The sequence below is a fragment of the Crinia signifera genome, unplaced genomic scaffold, assembly GCF_055691185.1.
Source record: "Crinia signifera unplaced genomic scaffold, ASM5569118v1 HAP2_SCAFFOLD_709, whole genome shotgun sequence".
NCBI lineage: Eukaryota > Metazoa > Chordata > Amphibia > Anura > Myobatrachidae > Crinia > Crinia signifera.
Window position 1 is genome coordinate 1,480 of NW_028142610.1, and position 14,280 is coordinate 15,759.

The 14,280-nt window shown below is 46.0% G+C and overlaps 1 long non-coding RNA gene across 1 annotated transcript; it reads left to right on the forward strand.

Annotated features, from left to right (window-relative positions):
* Positions 1 to 999: 999 nt before the first annotated feature.
* LOC146056010 (uncharacterized) lies at positions 1,000 to 7,358 on the forward strand. Its single transcript, XR_014469053.1, has 2 exons — positions 1,000 to 5,812; positions 7,091 to 7,358. It is a non-coding gene; the product is annotated as an uncharacterized LOC146056010 (long non-coding RNA).
* Positions 7,359 to 14,280: the final 6,922 nt, after the last annotated feature.

Below are 14,280 nucleotides of genomic sequence, written 5' to 3' on the forward strand. Positions count from 1 at the left end.
CTTCCACTCCCCCCTTTTCTCTCTGACACTTACACTTGCTCCAGTTTCTCCCTGACAGTCTTACTCTTGCTCGCAACCCCTTCTCTTCCTCATCCCCCTTCCTCTATCGGAACGCTTTCTCTTGCACCTCTCGTTCTCCCATTACCTCCTTTCTCCACAAAGCTCCTCTCACTCCCTGTTCAATCACCCTGTCACCCCATCCCCTCTCACCCCTAGTCACTTCACCCTATCGCCCCATCGGCTCACCCCCGCCAGCTTAGCCCTGTCGCCTCACTGTTGCCTCAACCACTCTCGCCTCCTGTTGGCTCACCCTCTCGCCCCCACCCTGTCTCTCCTCTTTTGCTCTACCTCTGGCCCCTTTTTCCCTCCCATGCTCTGTCCCCACCTCCTTTCTGTTACCCTCTCTCTCAGCTGCTGTCTATCCTTTCTCTCCCCTTGTACCCACCTGCCCTGCTCTATTCCCCCTGCCCCTTCTTTCAACCCTCACTCTTGCTCCATCTTGCCACTCATCTCTCTCAGCCCCTGGTCTTTCTCTCCTCTCTACTCCAGTTTCCCCTCTTTCCTCCCTCTCTGGCAGTCTCTCCCTTGCTCTACCACCCTCCTCTCCCCGGCATCATCTCTCTAGCTCTCTCCTTGACACCCTCTCTCTCTGTCTACCCTCTTTCTCTCTACGACATGCTCTTTCGTTGTCTTTGCAACGCTTCCACTCCCCCCTTCTCTCTTTGACACTGACACTTGCTCCAGTCTCTCCCTGACAGTCTTACTCTTGCTCGCAACCCTTCTCTTCCTCATCCCCTTTTCTCTATCGGAACGCTTTCTCTTGCACCTCACGTTCTCTCATTACCTCTTTCTCCACAAAGCTCCTCTTGCTCCCTGTGCAATCACCCCATCACCTCACCCCCTCTCATCTCTAGTCACCTCACCCTCTCGCCCCATAGTCTCACCCCCGCCAGCTTAGCCCCGTCGCCTCACTGTTGCCTCAACCACTCTCGCCTCGTGTTGGCTCACCCTCTCCCTGTCTTTCCTCTTCTGCTCTGTCCCAGGACCCCCTTTCTCTCTCCCATGCTTTGCCCCCGCCCCCTGTCTGTCACTCTCTCTCTCAGCTGCTGTCTATCCTTTCTCTCCCCTTGTACCCCACTGCCCTGCTTTGTTCCCCCTGCCCCTTCTTTCAACCCTCACTCTTACTCCATCTTGCCACTCATCTCTCTCAGCCCCTGGTCTTTCTCCCCTCTGTACTCCAGTTTCCGCTCTTTCCTCCCTCTCTGGCAGTCTTTCCCTTGTACTATCGCCCTCCTCTCCCCAGCATCATCTCTCTAGCTCTCTCCTTGACACCCTCTCTCTCTGTCTACCCTCTTTCTCTCCGCAACACGCTCTTTCATTGTCTTTGCAACACTACCACTCCCCCCTTCTCTCTTTGACACTAACACTTGCTTCAGTCTCTCCCTGACATTTTTACTCCTCCTCGCAGCCCTTCTCTTCCTCATCCCCCTTTCTCTATCGGAACACTTTCTCTTGCACCTCTCATTCTCTCATTACCTCTTTCTCCACAAAGCTACTCTTGCCCCCTGTGCAATCACCCCATCACCCCACCCCCTCACCCCTAGTCACCTCACCCTCTCACCCCACCGTCTCACTCACACCAGCTTAGCACCGTTGCCTCACTGTTGCCTTAACCCCTTTTGCCTCCTGTTGGCTCACCCTCTCGCTGTCTTTGCTCTTTTGCTCTGTCCCAATCCCCTTTCTCTCTCCTATACTCTGCCCCCACCACCTGTCTGTCACCCTCTCTCTCAGCTGCTGTCTGTCCTTTCTCTCCCCTTGTACCCCCCTGCCCTGCTCTATTTCCCCTGCCCCTTCTTTCAACCCTCACTCTTACTCCATCTCGCCACTCATCTCTCTCAGCTCCTGGTCTTTCTCCCCTCTCTACTCCAGTTTCCCCTCTTTCCTCCCTCTCTGGCAGTCTCTCCCTTGCTCTACCACCCTCCTCTCCATGGCATCGTCTCTCTAGCTCTCTCCTTGACACCCTCTCTCTCTCTCTCTCTGTCTACCCCCTCTCTCACCACGATGTACTCTTTTGTTGTCTTTGTGACATCTCCACTCCCCCTTTCTCTCTGACATTGGCTCTTCCTCTATTCTCTCCCTGACATTCTTACTCCTACTCGCAACCCTTCTCTTCCTTGTCCCCCTTTCTCTATCAGAACGCTTTCTCTGGCACCTTTCGTTCTCTCATTACCTCTTATTCCACAAAGTTCCTCTCGCTCCCTGTGGAATCACCCCTTCACCTCGCCCCCTCTCACCCCTAGTCACCTCACCCTCCCGCCCCATCGTCTCACACCTGCCAGCTTAGCGCCATCACCTCACTGTTTCCTTAACTTCTCTCATCTCCTGTTGGCTCACCCTCTCGCCCCCACCCTGTCCTTCCTCTTTTGCTCTGTCCCAGGCCCCCCTTTCTCTCTCCCATGCTCTGCCCCCACCCACTGTCTGTCACCCACTCTCTTAGCTGCTGTCTATCCTTTCTCTACCCTTGTACTCCACTCCCCTCCTCTCTTCCCCCTTGCCCCTTCTTTCAACCCTCACTCTTACTCCATCTCGCCACTCATCTCTCTCAGCCCCTGGTCTTTCTCCCCTCTCTACTCCAGTTTCCCCTCTTTCCTCTCTCTCTGGCAGTCTCTCCCTTGCTCTACCACCCTCCTCTCCACGGCATCATCTCTCTAGCTCTCTGACATCCTCTCTCTGTCTAACCCCTTTCTCTATGACATACTCTTTCATTGTCTATGTGACACCCCCACTCTCCCCTCCTCTCTCTGACACTGACTCTTGATCCAGTCTGTCTTTGACATTGTTACTCCTGCTCGCAATCCTTCTCTTCCTCATCCCCCTTTCTCTATCAGAACGCTTTCTCTTGCACCTCTCGTTCTCTCATTACCTCTTATTCCACAAAGCTCTTTCCCTGACCACCCCTCTCCCACTTTCTAGCTCCTCTTTTGCTCTTTCTGACACCTGTCTCTCACACCACTCACTCTTGCTTCTGACACCCTAACAGGCCTTGGACAATAGGGGGGTGGGTTAGCTTAAAAGCATAATATGTGATGGGATAGTCACAAAGTAGTACTTATCTTTATAAAGTTAAAGGTCCCTTGGACCATTAACTTTATATATGCTCTAAGCAATTTTTTTGCTTAGAGCAAATACTAATAGTATACGGTTTTCAGTCCTTGATCATAAGGCATCATGCTTTGTGGTGTTGTGCTGTAAGCTGCCATCCTGGCGGCTTCAGTACTGTGTTTAGCTTGCTTTACTTAATCCGAATACAAAAGTTTTTAAGATACAGTCCAGGTTTATTTACTATACACTGAGTAGCCATGCCCTCAATACAATGTTGGGCCACCTTTTGTCCTTAATACTGCATGGATTCTTCTTGACATGGACTCTGTTAGTAGAGGTGGTATGAGGAATCTGATACCATATCAGATGAACTGCACTTTCCAATTCCTTAAGGTATCTCTCTTTGCAGATGATATGCTGCTTTTTGTGTCAAACCCAGCTTCCAGTGTTCCTGTGATAATAAAACTAATTTGGGACCAAGCCCTCTTTTACCTATACTCTCCTGCTGGCCTTCTACATTCTGATCTCCGTAGCATTCCCACTGACTTTAAACCTAACATCATGTTCAGAGACACATATGCCACATGGCTCTCTTTAAACATAAAATTACATCGGAATCATCATAGTTCTCCATATGTCCATGTCTGGGGTAACCCTGTGTTATCCCCCTCCCCCCCATTCTCTATTAACTTTCTACCACTGGAAGGAAAACGGTCTTGATGTTCTATCCAATGTCTTTGATCCTGGGGGACATCTGTATCCATTCTCTGCTCTCCAAGAGCAATTTACAATCTCTTCTCAACAATTTTACATGTACCTGCAGTTACGTTGTCATGTTTTGTCTCTCCACAAACCGGGATATTTTCAGAGTTCGCCTGATCCTATAAACACTCAGTTGAGGCTGCTACTTACCAAACGGTATCATACCAAGGTTCTTTACTCTCAATTGATAGATACTGCTGCTACCACTACATGGACTAATTTTATAACACCTTGGACTCCATTTATTCCTCACATAACAGAAATGACCTATTTATGAAAGAACTACGATATGGCCTACAACACCTCGAATCTGCATATCTTCAGGAGGTACCCTTCTGCTTTCTCCATAGGGCGTACATATCTCTGGCTCAAAGAAAGCACTTTGTATTAGAGGAAACAGGTACTTGTCAGAAATGCCATCACTCTTCAGCTACCTTCCAGCATTGTGGAAAAATAAAACGTTTCTGGCATAAGGTCACCTCATTCATCAATAAGCTGCTTATTCGACCTTCTTGCTTATGTTTTCTTACACTTTTTTTTCGGGGAATCTACAGACAGAGGCTTCCACAACCATTCCTTATTAGAATTTTAACAATCTCTAAAAAAACTCATCCTAATTCACTGGACCTCCAAAAACCCTCCTACCCTCAATGAACTGTTACAACCTTCTCTAGTTGGAAAAACAGTCCACCATGACCTCCTATAATGATAAACTTTCCCTGCAGTTCTACAACACGTGGAAAACTTCATCCTTTCCCACCCCATCGCAACTCAAAAAGATATCTTACAGCCATTCTCAATTTTATCATGGTACAATGTCCGGGTGTAACACCCAATGGAATTACAACTATTTCTGAAGTAGCCACCTCAGAAAACTCTTGCAGCAGGATACCCCATTAACATAACAGGATGTACTTGATCTGCGATAACACTCAAATACCCTTGGTCATTCAGACGTTGTTCCACAGGAATCAAATGACCCAACCAATGCCAAGAAAACATCCCCCCAAACCATAAGATTGTCTCTACCCATTTGAAGTGTTGTGGAAATGCAGTTGGGGTCCATGCTTTTGTGCTGTATTCTCCATACTCGCACCCTGCCATCTGCATGGTGTAATTGAAAACACTTTTCATCGGACCACATGAACCTTTACCAGCTGTCTACTGTCCAATTCTTATGAACTGGAGACGTCTGCTCTTGTTCAAGACAGACAGTAGAGGCTTTCGAACAGGTCATCGGCTTCCATATCCTATACGGCTAAGTTTCGTTCAGAGACCTTCACAGTTGCTCCTTGATCAAGATTTCCGCAATTTGATGTCATGTTGCTCTTCTGTTGGACTGGACAGATTCAGTAGTTTGTGACGACCACAAGCCTGACGATGAGACCAGGTTTTCTGCTTGGTAGTCTACTCTCTGTAAACATTAATAACTGCTGCTTTGAAGTACAAGTGCAGCTGTTTTGCTGAAACTGGTTCTAACGGTTCAAGCGCCTACAATCATCCCGTGTTCAAACTCGGTTATTCACGTTTTTACCCATTTCTTTGCAAGCAACACCGTGCAATTGATGCTTCGTTTGTCCTGCATTCCCTTTATTATAGCTATCTGGCCCTCTAGCAGCAACAACTTGAAGTTATGGCCGATCTGCATATAAGTGTCAATAATTTGGCCACTCAGTGTATATCCAGTTCTCTAACTTCCTGTAGGGTGCTTAATCAGTATAAAATGTGTCATTGGTATTGTTTAATTTTTATTGTTTCCACTTCTCACTAGGGCAGCTACTCAATTGAATATTGAGGTTTTTGGGTATCCATTGGCCAAGAGAAAGCAAATGTCTTCTAACACTGGATATAATGTAAGGCTTGTTGGTGGACGTACAAGAGGTCTTCAGGATGCAGTGCAGTGTCTCTGAAGATGCTGGAACAGAAGTTTATGAATTTCAAAGCACAGGTAAATATTTCCATTTAAGAATACTAGCCCTGCATACCATAACCCATCCAATTTTTAGCTTGCTTTCATTTAAAATCTTGTTATTTAGAAGGTCTCTAAAACTATGTTATGTAGTGCCATAAGTAATTTTGCTTTTAAGCTGCTTTTCTGGTTGTTACAGTCCTATGTCCAGTTTTTCCTTATTATCCAATGTATTGTATGACTCTCTTGATCATAAAACCGAAAGTTTGACCTCATGCACTATAAACTGCCTACCTGCTGGTTTCAGTCCTATAATCTGTTGTTTTTTCTTAAATATTTTTATTTGGTTTTACATTAAATCACAACATAAATTTTGTCACTTACAGTAGTGAACCGACAATCAAAAAGTATGACAACTTGGGAGGGAATGAGTGAGAGCGTACATACAATTAACCAATGATGTAAAAAGGAGTAGCAATTTGCCAGCCTGCTGGCTTTATGGATATGCAACATTCTCAGTAACCTTTTATAAACTTAACCTCTTCTCCTCATGCAGTATTTTAAATATTATATAGACTGAACGGTTCCTAAATAAAATTTATATTCAACAAAGAGTAATAAAAGGGGACGTGAAAGAGGGGGGGGGGAGGGGAGGTTCGGAAAACGCAGTTTAGTAACAGGAGGCAATGCGGTCTGTACCGTCATATTATACCACTTGTCTAAGTACAATAATTACCATATCAGATGAAAGATTAACATATGCGATCCGCAGGTTTGGGAAGGTAATACTGATTATTGGGTGTTCCTCTGAATAGAGGGTATAGCCTTTAAAGTATGAACATAACAACATAGCAATTAGTACACATTTTTATAACAATTCTGTGTTGCCCCCCCAGATCATAACAGTTTCCATGGGTCTAATCATTCTATAACCGGGTGGAGGTCAAGGGATTCTAGAATTTTGAGTGGCCAAGGTTTTAGTTCTGATGTATGCTTCCCACTTCCTCAAGAAAGATTTCTTTAGCGATTGAATGGATTGTATATTGTTATATCTGTCTAGTCCTATAACTATTTAATAATTCTTCCACATCTGGTAAGTTTGGTTTATGGTTGGTGATCCAAGACTTCTATATTGCCTTTTTTGCCACTGTAAACAAAATTGTCAGAAATGGTATGAGTTGTCTTTGGCTATTATTTAGTTGCCATGTGTCAAAATTTAGGAATATTACTGGTATGGGTTGAAGTTTAACTTTTTAGGAAAAGTTCTTCTGTATATAGTGTATAATCTTGAACCAAAACTTTTTTATGTACCCACAGTCCCAGAAGTTATGGAACAGAGATGCAGAATAATAGCCACATTTGAGACCTCTTTCCGTCTCATTGGGGTCAAAGTAGCTTCGCTGTCTCTGCAACAAGAAAGCTCCATGAATGGTCTTCTAATGTGTCTCTTGCAAGGCTGAAGATTGGAGAGTTTTCATAGATGATTCATAGTACTTGAATATATCAGATACTTGTAGGGATGGGATGTCTTGCACCCACGAATCCCTCGTCTTTTCTTGTAATACAAATAAAGGATTCTTCTGCATCTCTGTGTAAATGAGTTTTGATTTAAAGGTGTCGGTCTGGATTTTATTCACCCAAGTGTGGAGCAGGGAATGGGATGATGACATAATATTTTGGGTTGGTAAAGATTGCACGAAGTGTTGAATTTGGATTATTGGGAAGAGCATTATTTGGTAGCCCAAATTTGTCCTTAAGAGTGGTAAACGATAAAGTCTTTCCTCCTGGGTCAAACACCGGGTATATTTAGTTTTTTGAGACTTGCGCTCAAGTCTCTTGAAAATTGGGTTATTTATTCCCGGAGGGAACAGTGGATTGCCACATATAGGTATCCATTCCGTAGACAGTGGGTCTAGGTCAATCTTAGAGCATATGAAGTGCCATGCACTATGCATATCCTGAAACAAGGGGTTGCTATATACGTGTGATGGGATTTGTTTCTTCGGTACGTGTATAAGGGCTTTGGGCGAGTACGGGAAGAGGACAGCCTTGTCCAATTCAAATAAAGAATACAAGTCGGCCTCCTGCAGCCATCCCACCCCCACTCAAGTTAGTAGAGAGCAGGAATAATTTGTAATGTCCGGGAGTCCCAAACCTCTATTAACTTTAGAAAGGTTTAACTTCACCAGGGAGATCTTAGGCTTCTTACCATTCCATATGAATTTGGAGCAGGCCTGTGTTAAGGTTTTAACATCGGAGGACAGGATTTTTGTTGGGAGCATTTGCATTGGATACATTATTCTCGGGATTTTCACTGACTTCACAACTTCAATTCTTCCCAGAAGGGAAAGGGGCAGGGAAGTCTAGTCGTGGAGTGTCTTCAGGATTTTTGACATAATTGGGGGATGATTTCTCCTATATAAATCTGATAGCCTATTAAGGATTTGTATGCCCAAGTACTTAATATGGGATGTTTGAATTTTTATTGAGTGTAATATATCAGTAGGTGGGAATGTGGGTGGGGGGGCTTTTAAAAGTAGTAGCTCTGATTTTGTCTACATTGACTTTGTATCCCGAGAAGGTACCAAAGTTATGTAACATTCGGAATATCAATGGAATGGCGTACTGTGGATATGACGGAAACAACAACATGTCATCGAATAAGGATACACAAAGGTCTATATTACGAATCTGAATCCCCTGCAATTCTGGGGATTCTCTTAGATGTATAGCTAATGGCTCAAGAGCCAAAGCAAACCGTAATGGTGAGAGGGGGCATCCCTGCCTCGTTCTTCTCAAAATGGGCAATGGATCCGACAGTAGGCCATTACTTATAATCCGGGAGGAGGCACCCTCATATACCGTTGATAGGAAGCGTACAAAGGTCTCTGGGAAAGCAAAGCGTTTCAATGTGTGATGCAGGTGTTCCCAGTGCACCATATCGAAGGCCTTTTCAGCATCTAAAGATAGAATAGCTTTTGGGTCCTCCGACACAGCACACTGGGAAGCATTGACCGCTCCCAACACTCGTCTGATGTTAATCAAAGAGCTCCTCCCTATGACAAAACCAGTCTGGTCTTTATGTATTAGCTTGGGTAGGATTTGCTTGAGACGTTCTGCCATAATCTTCATGAGCAACTTGTAATCAATATTCAATAAAGAAATTGGTCTATAAGAACTGGGAGAGGATAAGTCCCTGCCTGGCTTAGGTATCACTCTGAGTATGGTCGAATTAAAGTGACTAGGGATCGTGTTGGATGACATTATAGTATTAAACACCTTTGTAAGAATCAGGACTAATTTCCGTGATAACAGTTTATAGTATTCTGGTGTAAGTCCGTCCGGACCAGGTGCTTTACCTAATTTAAGATTAGATAAAGCTTTGGCTACTTCTTGAAAAGTGATTTCCTGGGTAAGGAAATTCGAATCCTCTTCAGAGATCTGGGGTGGTGTGATAGTTTCCCAAAATTTGATAGTATGATCAGAGGTTGGTTTGGAGTATAAGTTAGTATAAAAGTCGCAAAAAACCTGTGCTGTCTGGGTATTAGATGTTGTAAGAGAGTTGCGTAGTGGTCTTATTGTCGCAGGGGGCCTTTGTCCCTGTAGTAGTGAGGAGAGTAGTTTACTTGATTTGTTTCCAAATCTATGGAATCTCGCTCTTTTAGCAAATGAATATATGGATTCTGATCTCTCTATTGAGGCTTCACAAGTCCTTTTTGCAGATAGATAGCTATTTAGTGGTGGGAGAAGGGGAAGTCCTAAAGTCCCGGAAGGCGTCGCCAAGTTTCAGCTGAGCTCGTAAATGCTCTTGCTTTACTTTCTTTTTTAGATGTAACATCTGGGAGATCATTTTCTCCCCTGATCGTGGCTTTAGACGCCTGCCAGAACAGTAAGGGTCTACCTCCTCGGCCTCACGGTTCTCTCTAGCATAGTTGTCCCAAGCAGTTTTAACTGCATTTCTAAGGTGTACAGATGATGCCAATGCTATGGGACATCTCCAAGATGGGGGGGTGGCCAGTTTTTTGGTGAGGTGAAGTTTAATGTATACCACAGCGTGGTCCGAGAGTACAATCGGAGCCATCTCCGCAAACTCTACTTTGGGGAGGAGAAAATGGGACAAAAAGATATAATCAATGCGGGACATTCTGTTCGTGGCTGCAGACAGACACGAGTAATTCTGCTCTCTTGGGTGCATCACTCTCCATGTGTCTAGCATCTGTAGTTGCTCACAGAATTTGGGGATGCCAAATTTGGGAAGTCTGCGGGGAGAGGTATGGTGCTTTTGTCTATCTAGGTGGTTAGAAGAGACTAGGTTTAGGTCTCCACATAATATCATTGGCAGGTGCAAAAATGGGGACATAACAGCGATCAATTACCTAAAAAAGGGATTGGAATACTGATTAGGAGCATACACATTAATACATACAAATTCTTGGTGATCAAATTTTAGTTGGCACAACACAAATCGGCCCTGAGGGTCCGAGATGACCTTACCCACTTCTATGTCTAAATTATTTTTGGCTGGAATAACTACACCTCTCGCTTTTGATGTGTAAGGGGGAAGATGCCAGAAGTTTCCACTTCATCATATTGAGTTTGACTGTTTCCTGAGGTAGCAAATGCGATTCCTGAATACACACCAAATCAAGACTGAGTTTGTTCAAATGCACTAAAATTCTCTTTCGTTTCACAGGGGAGTTGATCCCGCCCACATTCCAGCTCCCTATGTTAATCGCCATAGTGGCTGAATATGGATTGAATGACTACCTTGACAACAATATTCCGGTTTATGCATTAATACAAATGTACAATAGGAGCTGCTTTCTTTCCTGAGGGGGTGTTGGGGAGAAGGGTGGGTAACCGGAGAGTGGGGTAGACAAAACAATAAAAAACTGTATCTGAATAGCCATAAAGGCGTGCTTCCATAACGTAAAAGGTGAGAGTAACACATCTCACCTTTATAACTTTCTGCGTAGACTCCTACACCTACCGACTCACTTATAATATTTAACTAATTAAACATTTGACCGTCTTAAAACAAACATTTCCTAATGCTTTGTTAGCTTATAACACAAACCAGTAGGGTAAAGAAGTGTGATTCGGCCCAGCTGGGGTTTTCAACGTGGTAACTATCAAGGTGAAATCACAAAAATATAGACCACATCAAGTCCATGAACTTCTACAATGTAGAGAATAAGCAGGAAGAACATGTCTCTTTAGTCGAGTGGGGGAGTCACTTGCAATCTGACATGTGTATTCTGCTGGTCTGAGCTGTGTTCTTCCATCAAAAAACCTTCTGCATCCCGTGCTGACCTAAAGTCCTTATATGAGGACCTATCATATATCCTGAGTCTCGCTAGATACATTAGTGCAAACTTCCTTTCCAGCCTAATAAGCCAGGAACAAATTGGTGAAAACTATCTTCTCTGTTTCATCAGTTCTGGAGTGTAAACTTGAAAAATGAGGATTTGGTGTCCCTCCCAAGATAAATCCCTGTGTCTGCGGGACATTGTCCAGATAAGTTCTTTATGTAGGTAATTAAGTGTTTTGAAAATAACCGCTCTGGGTCTTGGGCCGTTGTGGCCCTAGAGTGTGTGCGCGCTCTATCACCATATCTGAGCAGCAGTCCTGGATGTTAAGTAGCTCTGGCAGCTTGATTTTTATAAACTGGAAAAGGTCTGCCCCTTTTATAGATTCTGGTAAACCAATAATCGTAGGTTTTGCCTTCTGGATCTATTTTCCAGATCTTGTACCTTGTTGTATAAGTACAGTATGTCTGTGGAATGTTGCTTTACTAAGGGTTTTTATTTCTGCCACATCTTGAAAGCACTCCCCAACCCTGAATTCAGCTTCTACCACAGGCTTCTGCAGCTGGGCTAGCTGCTTGTTTATTTTATCTTTAGTGCCCCAAAAAGCCTTTGCTGTTCTTCCTTTTTCTGTCACCCGGTGTCAGAAGCAAGAGTGAGTGGTGTGAGAGACAGGTGTCAGAAAGAGCAAAAGAGGAGCTAGAAAGTGGGAGAGGGGTGGTCAGGGAAAGAGCTTTGTGGAATAAGAGGTAATGAGAGAACGAGAGGTGCAAGAGAAAGCGTTCTGATAGAGAAAGGGGGATGAGGAAGAGAAGGATTGCGAGCAGGAGTAACAATGTCAAAGACAGACTGGATCAAGAGTCAGTGTCAGAGAGAGGAGGGGAGAGTGGGGGTGTCACATAGACAATGAAAGAGTATGTCATAGAGAAAGGGGTTAGACAGAGAGAGGATGTCAGAGAGCTAGAGAGATGATGCCGTGGAGAGGAGGGTGGTAGAGCAAGGGAGAGACTGCCAGAGAGAGAGGAAAGAGGGGAAACTGGAGTAGAGAGGGGAGAAAGACCAGGGGCTGAGAGAGATGAGTGGCGAGATGGAGTAAGAGTGAGGGTTGAAAGAAGGGGCAAGGGGGAAGAGAGGAGGGGAGTGGAGTACAAGGGTAGAGAAAGGATAGACAGCAGCTAAGAGAGTGGGTGACAGACAGTGGGTGGGGGCAGAGCATGGGAGAGAGAAAGGGGGGCCTGGGACAGAGCAAAAGAGGAAGGACAGGGTGGGGGCGAGAGGGTGAGCCAACAGGAGATGAGAGAAGTTAAGGAAACAGTGAGGTGATGGCGCTAAGCTGGCAGGTGTGAGACGATGGGGCGGGAGGGTGAGGTGACTAGGGGTGAGAGGGGGCGAGGTGAAGGGGTGATTCCACAGGGAGCGAGAGGAACTTTGTGGAATAAGAGGTAATGAGAGAACGAAAGGTGCCAGAGAAAGCGTTCTGATAGAGAAAGGGGGACAAGGAAGAGAAGGGTTGCGAGTAGGAGTAAGAATGTCAGGGAGAGAATAGAGGAAGAGCCAATGTCAGAGAGAAAGGGGGAGTGGAGATGTCACAAAGACAACAAAAGAGTACATCGTGGTGAGAGAGGGGGTAGACAGAGAGAGAGAGAGAGGGTGTCAAGGAGAGAGCTAGAGAGACGATGCCATGGAGAGGAGGGTGGTAGAGCAAGGGAGAGACTGCCAGAGAGGGAGGAAAGAGGGGAAACTGGAGTAGAGAGGGGAGAAAGACCAGGAGCTGAGAGAGATGAGTGGCGAGATGGAGTAAGAGTGAGGGTTGAAAGAAGGGGCAGGGGAAATAGAGCAGGGCAGGGGGGGTACAAGGGGAGAGAAAGGACAGACAGCAGCTGAGAGAGAGGGTGACAGACAGGTGGTGGGGGCAGAGTATAGGAGAGAGAAAGGGGATTGGGACAGAGCAAAAGAGCAAAGACAGCGAGAGGGTGAGCCAACAGGAGGCAAAAGGGGTTAAGGCAACAGTGAGGCAACGGTGCTAAGCTGGTGTGAGTGAGACGGTGGGGTGAGAGGGTGGGGTGAGGGGGTGGGGTGATGGGGTGATTGCACAGGGGGCAAGAGTAGCTTTGTGGAGAAAGAGGTAATGAGAGAATGAGAGGTGCAAGAGAAAGTGTTCCGATAGAGAAAGGGGGATGAGGAAGAGAAGGGCTGCGAGGAGGAGTAAAAATGTCAGGGAGAGACTGAAGCAAGTGTTAGTGTCAAAGAGAGAAGGGGGGAGTGGTAGTGTTGCAAAGACAATGAAAGAGCGTGTTGCGGAGAGAAAGAGGGTAGACAGAGAGAGAGGGTGTCAAGGAGAGAGCTAGAGAGATGATGCTGGGGAGAGGAGGGCGATAGTACAAGGGAAAGACTGCCAGAGAGGGAGGAAAGAGCGGAAACTGGAGTACAGAGGGGAGAAAGACCAGGGGCTGAGAGAGATGAGTGGCAAGATGGAGTAAGAGTGAGGGTTGAAAGAAGGGGCAGGGGGAACAAAGCAGGGCAGTGGGGTACAAGGGGAGAGAAAGGATAGACAGCAGCTGAGAGAGAGAGTGACAGACAGGGGGCGGGGGCAAAGCATGGGAGAGAGAAAGGGGGTCCTGGGACAGAGCAGAAGAGGAAAGACAGGGAGAGGGTGAGCCAACACGAGGCGAGAGTGGTTGAGGCAACAGTGAGGCGACGGGGCTAAGCTGGCGGGGGTGAGACTATGGGGCGAGAGGGTGAGGTGACTAGAGATGAGAGGGGGTGAGGTGATGGGGTGATTGCACAGGGAGCAAGAGGAGCTTTGTGGAGAAAGAGGTAATGAGAGAACGTGAGGTGCAAGAGAAAGCGTTCCGATAGAGAAAAGGGGATGAGGAAGAGAAGGGTTGCGAGCAAGAGTAAGACTGTCAGGGAGAGACTGGAGCAAGTGTCAGTGTCAAAGAGAGAAGGGGGGAGTGGAAGCGTTGCAAAGACAACGAAAGAGCATGTCGTAGAGAGAAAGAGGGTAGACAGAGAGAGAGGGTGTCAAGGAGAGAGCTAGAGAGATGATGCCGGGGAGAGGAGGGTGGTAGAGCAAGGGAGAGACTGCCAGAGAGGGAGGAAAGAGGGGAAACTGGAGTAGAGAGGAGAGAAAGACCAGGGGCTGAGAGAGATGAGTGGCAAGATGGAGCAAGAGTGAGGGTTGAAAGAAGGGGCAGGGGG